Genomic DNA, 8,218 nt, shown 5'->3' with positions numbered 1-8,218 from the left:
CCACCTGTGTAAAACAGCTTGGGATTGTGTCCCATGTGTTGAAATGGACAAAATAGACAACATTGTCTGCAAAATTTACATACTTTTAATGATAGATCCAGGTCTGATTTTTCATCTGGTTCAACCTCCCTCCCTCCTGCCCCTATCCATATTGACACAAATGGGTTTCTGGTGACCAGGTGGTTTTCACTTACACCCTGTCCCTGAGCAGTCCTATCAGATTGCCTTCCAGTCCTAGTTTTTACATGTCTACTAGTGTTTAGCCTTGAATGTCACGTCATTGCTATAGATTATTTTAGTGGGGCAAACACTGTCTGAGATACGAAGGTAAAGTGGAGGGAAGTATGGGTATGGGAGGAGTCAGAGCCCTGGATTTGAGAAGCTTCAAAATCTATCCCGAGGTCCGATCGGATTTGACAAACCATGTTTTGAACTGGACAAAAATCAGACCTGGAACTATCATTATGGTAAGTGCATAATTTTTGTTTTTAGAGCAAGACTTCCCTGTCTCACTGTTGTGATGGCAGTGGTGCTTCAGGAAGAGCCTTCTGAGGGAGACCCCTGCAGTCCATCTCTCAGACAGGGATTTCCAGTATTTGGAATGCTGTGGGAAGTGTTTTATACTTCAGGTATATTCTACATTCATGTGCTGAATTGCCTGACACACACGTCAGCATGATCTGGCAGATCATACCTTTGGCATGCTGAAAGGGTTCTCTTGTAATCGTTCATTCATAATGCAGTGGATGAGTCAACACACGAGGCTGGGTCTGCCATATCAGTATCATGTCTGTCTCAACCATTGCAAATTTGCAGGAAAGTCAAATGTATCCTTCACAAGTGGTTCATGTAGTTTCTCTGTTTGGACCCAGAGTGAAAAGTAAGCTGCAGAAGCAACATAAAAGGCTGCATTCTCATCAGTACCAAGTATTCACTGTCCGAGCCTACTCTTAAACTATTCAGTCTCAGCCTGTCCACAGGGTTTGTGCCAGATGTGTGGACAACACCCAGTGTGACTTACCCATACAAGGGTGTGGTCCATTTCCAGACCTGAATAGTTACAGGCCCATGAGCCTCACAAGCGTGCAGAACTCATTTCTGCAAACATAGGCCACTTTGTGATCTACACCTTAAAGAGTATGGTTTTCTGAAGGGAGGTTCTGTCTCTTGAACAGAGTAAGCTTCATTGAAAAGGTTACAGAGGATATGGACTTCTGTCACTGTGTGCATGCTGTTAATCTCAGCCTGGCCAAAGCTGTCAACACTAGCCTCCTTGCTGGTATTAAAAATAGATGAACTTAATGTACAGCCCTGCACTAGTTGCTCAATTGCATATTGGCTACTCATTGTGAAAGCTACTTGGTACCCCCATGTAAATTTAAAATTCTCACTCGTAAGGTACCAAAGGGATCAGTGGTGGTCTCTCTCCTTTTTAGCATTTGTTTTGCAGGCGTCCAAACCAATATACCAGAAGTATGGTTGACCAAATTTACTGAAGACTACAGGCTGGGCATTTTTATTTGCTGATCTAGTGATAATAAATAGCTCCAGTGAGGGCTGGAAATACACATACCTGGTACACCAAAAACTGATTTAATCTAAGCTCAGAAATGTATGGGTTAGTAGCATTTGGCAAAAAAATGTGCTTGCACCTTGTGTGCTGTAAATGGTATTCCTATTAAGATAGTCATGATAGACCTAGGTACTTACAGAGAAGACTTTCTCATTCAGTCGTCATGTCTACATCATAGTCAGGAAATTCATCTAGCTCAACTTAATTTCCATGGGAAAATCTTCAAAATTCAAATTCATCCTTCAACTGTATTCTTATCAGACCCATCTTTATGTATAAATACTAGCAAATCACTCAAGTGGAAAGACCACAGAGATTTCTAACCAAGAAAACTAAAGGCATTAAAAGCTTCCATCTATCCCAGTAGATTAGTACAACTGTCCTCATACTTGGTAGCCTATATGCTGTTCCAAGGTGATCCGTGTCTCACTTTTCAAGCCATGATAAAACCAAATCCTGTTTGATCTGTTTCTTTGCAAAATCAGTGATCCAGTTTCTCTTACGTCCACCTCGACAGTTTGGTATACTGGATGTGGACAAATTTGGTATACCCAACTGTTGAGACAGATGGAAGAAGACAACAAGGATCTATCTTTATGGTAAGTACATAATTTTAGTTTTATAGATCACCTACACCAGGGACCTAAAGCTACACCAAAAGAAATAAAATAAAAAAGACTCTTGGAAGCGATAGATGTATTCTCAGCCTGTGGAGTAAGTTACCCCTAAAGGTCAAACAAAGTGTTGCTATTCATCTCTTTAAAGATCGTCTTGATGAGTGGATGGGTGAGCAAGTTCACAAAATGGTACTCCTCTTAAGGAGTATGCTTGTGCTCAATTTGGATGGTGAGTGCTAAATGCTTGAAAAGGGAGGGAAAATCTTTTTTGTGCTCCTCTCCTTTAAAGGTATGTATGGCTAGGCATCTTAGTATTGCTTCTTATGTTCCTGAGAACACAAAGGTGAAATGCTCACTGCTGTAGAGGTTGTTGCCCAGTCTTCTCTGGGGATCAGAAGACTGCATGGAACTTGTGCTTCAAAAAAAAAAAAAAAAACAAAATGACCAACTGCAATGTTCTGAGTAGTGATTGGACCAGCCTAGCTCTGGTGCTGAGGTTCCAAAATAATGCTGTCCAACAGGCAGATGTAATCCACAAAACAAGGATTATGTAATCCTCTTTTGGGTAGCCAGCTACAGAATTCCTCATTACTTCCCTAACTCTACACTTCTTGAGGCATTTGGGGGTTGGATCCTCCTCCTTTCATCTCCATGTGTAGGAGCATATCATGCAAAACAAGTGTATAAGGGAGGTAATATTAATAGGCTACAGGATTCTATTCTTTCACAAGGCCAGCCTCTCTTCCCTCATGATGTCCCACGCTATCAGCAGGCAGTGACTCTAGTTAAGAATTGCATACCTCTAAGAAAAAGAGCCATCCAGGAAGTCTTACCAGATTGGAAAGGGTGTGGACAAAAGATGGCTTAGTTTCTGCTCTCATTCTAAGGGGGTGCAGTATTTGTCATCATTGAAGGAGATGGTCAACAGATCACGTTGCCTTGCCGGGGATAGTCTGTACCTCTCCAATCTAGGCTTTCGAATATTAGCTAAAACATTTTCTTCCCCCATGGTGCATATTTTAGGCAATGCCAAACTGAAAGTACTTCTGACATAGCAAGTCAAAAACAAATAAATCTAAAGGTATTACTGCTTAATGCTAGGAGTCTAAACTAAAAACTCCACTCTGTAGAAGCTGTCTTTACCCTAGAGGATGCTGATGTCTGTGTGGTCACTGAGACATGGTTTAAAGCTGTGGAGCGCACACCACCAGTGCTAGGTTATAATGCCTTCCACACATTTAGGCCAGCTACTTCGCAGGCAGGGACCAAAGGTGGAGGTGTCTCTGTTTACATCAAAGATTAATATACTTCAAGGCTGGTCAAACAGGACAATGCACCTGAGCTGCTCCATGTTCTGTGGCCCAGGAAACCCATATCATGTGATTAAAGTTATTAGAAACACTAATCATCCAACCTGATACCATATTCATTGGTGACTTTAACTACCCCACTATTGACTGAGAATCCTATATGACACCAAACGTACATGCACAGAGATTCTTGGATTTTATACACACAAACTCCCTGTAACAGATAGTCAATATACCAACCACGGGTGCAACTATACTGGATCTGGTCCCCACTAATATGGGAGAGTGCTGCGCACCCCCTACTGCAATACATTCCCTGGTAAGGTCAGACCACAAAGTGGTCTCCTTTGAAATAAAAATAAAACCTGGGCACCCAGCTAAACCTGGAATATTCAGGAACTATTCTAAGGCTAACTTCCTGCTATTAAGTGAGCACCTGGCAAAATTTCAAGCCCCCATAAACCTGAGAACACTGCTGCCTATGCAGAAATTTAGAGAAATCCTGTACAACCATGTTAATAGCTGCATAGAGGCAGCTGTACCCACCAGGAAGAAGTACAGAACTAACTCAAAAAAACAAGCCACCTTGGTGGAATCACAAAATCAATGGGCTGTATAACAGGAAGAAGAAAATCGTCGCAAAAATTAGGAGGTGCAGCACCCAGCAGGATGAAGGCACATCAAACTATACAAACAGTTCAGAGGACAAAGTCTTCCAAAGCCAAATTTCAGGTAAGTTTGGCCTCCCAGGCAAAGGACAACCACAAGACATTCTTTAGCAGTGTCCGCAGCCTCAAAGGAAATACACAATTGTGTGCAGAGCTCATTGTAAATGGAGCCACCTATACTGAGCCAGAAGACGCAGCAAACCTCTTGGCTGATAAATTCAGCTCCAACTTTACCCCTCTCCCCCCTCAACCTTCCCTCGGGAAATATCCTCAAATTTAACTCCCCCTACTCTCACTAGGGAACAGGTCCTTAATTTTCTCTCTAAGACCAAGAACACTGCATCAATGGGTCCAGGCAATATCTTAGGATGCCTTTTAAATAGCATGAAACATGACCTATCAGGGCCTCTGGAGGCTGCAGTTGAATAGTAATTCCAAACAGGTTTCTTGCCTCATGAATGGAGAACGGCCAACAGTCTTCCCTCTGCACAAAGGTGGGCCATCTTACAGACCCTAAAAACTACAGACCCATAAGTCTCACTAGTCTTGTATGTAAAGCCATGGAAAGAATCATCATGGAGATGATTAACAGAGGTATAGTAAACCTCAAGACACTGGACCCAACCCATTTTGTTTTTGCCAAGGGCAGATCATGCCTACTCAACCTGGTGGACTTCTTTGAGAAGGTCACCAAAGCAATGGATGAGGGCAAAATTGTTCACACTGCCTACCTTGACCTGGCCAAAGGATTTGGCACAATACCCCACTCAGGCATTGTTGACAAACTCGATCGGTTAGGTGCAAACCTGTATGTCACCTGGTGGATAGCCAGCTGGCTCACAGACAGGACCCAGGAAGATGTTCTTTGTTTCACTGTTGTAGTCATCACATTTGGGCTATCCCTGCCAGGGTAGCCCTCGGCTGGCCCGAATACCAGAGGCTTAGTGTTTCTGCATCTGTTGTCGCTTCAGGACTGACGTCAAGTCGTCAGTAGTATAAAGTAAGGCAGCCGACACCATTACATCAGTCTTTCCTGCCACGGAGCCTGAAGCAGAAGCTGTTCGCACGGGTTCCGGTCGGCCGCTACCTGAGTTTCATCTTCTGAATCGAAGCTGAAGTCTTCTAAAACTAAGTACCCCGTTGGAGATCATTTTTCTTGCACTAACCGATGTCAGAAAAAGTTAACAATTGTCTCACCTGTGGAAAGCAAATACCTCCCAGAGACTTACATTCTTACTGTGTCACTTGCTTAAGCCCAGACCACGATGTCCCCCGCTATCGCTTTTGTGCTTTGTTCAATGCCTTTATTGTAGCTAGATATTTTCACTTTCAGTCCTCTAATTCCAATATGGCTTTGGTAAGCCATCCATCGGCAGATGATCTGAAAAAACGTAAGGATAAAAGACAGACCGCATAGGTCCAAACCTGTCGACGACGCTTCCGTTAAGCTAATAGTCAGATGTTCTTCGTGTTTCACTGTTGCAGTAATTACATTTGGGTAATCCGCTGGTAGGTTGCCCTCAGTCGGCCTGAATTCCAAAGTCTTGGGTCCTGCGTCTGTTGCTGTCTTCTCTTCCATGACATCATGCAGCCAACGCCCTTTTTTTTAGTCTTTCTTGCCATGCGGTGCCCGAAGCAGAAGCTTTTCCCAAGTGCCAGTTGGCCGACTACTGAAATAGTCGAGTTTGAGTTTCAGAACCGAAGTCTTCACTAAAGCCAAGTACCCCGTTGGGGAAAATTTTTTCTTGCTTTTTACCGATGTCAGTTAATAATTGTATTACTTGTGGGAAGCAAATACCTCATAAGGATTTCCATTTATACTGTATTCCTTGCCTAGGCCCTGATCACAATGTGCCTGGCTGTCGGTTTTGTGCTAGATTTAACCAACGTGCTATTGCTAGATTTAACCAACGTACTATTAAGCGTTGGTATATTTTTGCATCAAAGTATTTTGGAAACAGATTTAACTACCCAGAAATGTCGTCAGATAGCAATCTGACTACCGGAGTACATAAAAAACGCAAAGAAAAGAACAGAGAAAGGCAATCTAGATCCAAAACCCACGACAAAGCTTCTCCTAAGCCAGTCGCCGGTACTCAGTGAGGCGCTTTCGCAGCCCCTGATACCTGCTATCTTAGAGTTGCAGGCCTCTATCGACATCCATGTGGAGTCCGGCATGCCTCAAGGAATTGGACCGATGGATGTATCTCCCTCAGATGGGTCTGGAGCCGTTAAGCAGGCACTGGCTTCTGAGGGTGTATTCAGACCTCAACATTTGTATATCAAACAGACGACAGCTGCAAAACCAAAGACAAAAGCAACTTCTAAAACTAAAAAACTGATGCATGAGCCACGTGCACAGGCCTCTATGCCTAAAAAACATATGATCAAAATGGCCAAAGACCTTATTACCTTGATAAGGGGTACCCATCCCCCTCCAGATAAGAGGCCTAGGCAAGACACTGATTATGAATCTTCAGATCAGGTTTCTATTTCTTCTGATTCCTCTTCTGATCAGGAATTATACCTCCCTGTGAGGATTCTGATGCTGAGGAGTCTATTCCATCTGCATCTCCTCCTGAGGATTATTCATTTGGAGAAACCTTGCATACTTTGAGGGAGCATTTTCACTGGGAGAGTCAAGACTTCTCAGAATCAAAAAAGAAGCTCAGGGATTTCCTCCTCCTCCCTCAGCACAAGCCTTTAGCCATTCCCCCTGTTTTAGACATTGTGGATGATGTGTTTTCGGAGTCAAGCTTGATTCCTTACATCCGGCTCCCAGTAAGCCTGACAGATATTACAGGGTCCCTGACTCACATAAATTTTTATTTAGAAACCCTGCTGCTGATCCTAAAACTATTTCACAGGGTCCAAAGGGAGTTAAGGCTTCAACAGCAAAAAAATCCTACCCCCTCTGCCAGAGATTCAAGGGCACTAGACAGATGGGGAAAAAAGGTTTATACATCTGCAACCTTGGCAATCAGGGCCTTAAACTGTCAATTTCATATGCTTAAGTACCAGCAACATGTTATGGGATTGCTGAAACAGAAAATTATGTTGATTTCTGAATGTGCAGAAAATAAAGAATTGCAGGAATTATTGCATGTTGGAAAGCATACTTTGCAATGTGGTTTTGATTCCTTAGAGGCCTCCTGCAGGGCCGCAGTTACTGATCTGTGATTAGGAGGCATGCCTGGTTAAAGGAACAAAATTTGCCTGATCATGTTAAAGCTAAATTGCTAGATAGATGCACCTTTAGAGCATGATTCTCTGGTATTAAGGCAGAAGAAGTTTTAAAGAAAATGGAAGACAAAGCGAAGTCTATGCAAACTGTTAAAGACTTCGTACAAGTGCAGCCACCAAGATTTAGTAGACACTGACCTACAAAAAATTGGTCCTTTCCTGTGTCAGACAGAGCTCAAAGGGGCAAATCCAGATGACCTAAGGGTTCCGGATACCAGGCACAAGATTCATACAGGTCAAAGCATTGGGGGGCTTCCACCTCAAAATCTGGAGGAGATAAAGCGCAAACCTACAGAAAGCAATCCCAATGACTTCCCTCTGCCTACACCAAGCACTTGTCTTTTGGCAGCACCCATAGGGTGAAAATTAGCACTTTTTGCTCAAAATTGGCAGTTAATAACCCAGGACAAGTGGGTACTAAACATCATATCACAGGGATACAGATTACACTTCCATACTCTGCCAATTGCAAATGGTTGGCCAGATCTGCCAAAAAATCAGTGGGCAGAGGCACAAACAGGTTACGTCCCTCATGGATATGGGGGCCATTCAGACAGTACCAGAACAGGAAAAAGGACAAGGTTTTTACTTAACTGTTCTTCATACCCAGAAAGGATAAGGCCTGGCGGCCAGTACTGGATTTATCGATTTTGAACACATACCTGGATATTCCAAAATTCAAAATGCTTACTTTGCAGCATCTTCTGCCCATGCTGGGCAAGAATGCTTGGCTGATGACTTTAGACCTAAAAGAGGCATACCTTCATGTCCCAATAAAACAATCATGCAGAAGATACCTTAGATTCA

This window comes from Protopterus annectens, chromosome 6.part0, assembly GCF_019279795.1.
Source record: "Protopterus annectens isolate FY-2018-M chromosome 6.part0, PAN1.0, whole genome shotgun sequence".
In the NCBI taxonomy this organism is placed as follows: domain Eukaryota; kingdom Metazoa; phylum Chordata; order Ceratodontiformes; family Protopteridae; genus Protopterus; species Protopterus annectens.
The sequence above is the reverse complement of the archived record's forward strand: the minus strand, read 5'-3'. Positions refer to the sequence as shown.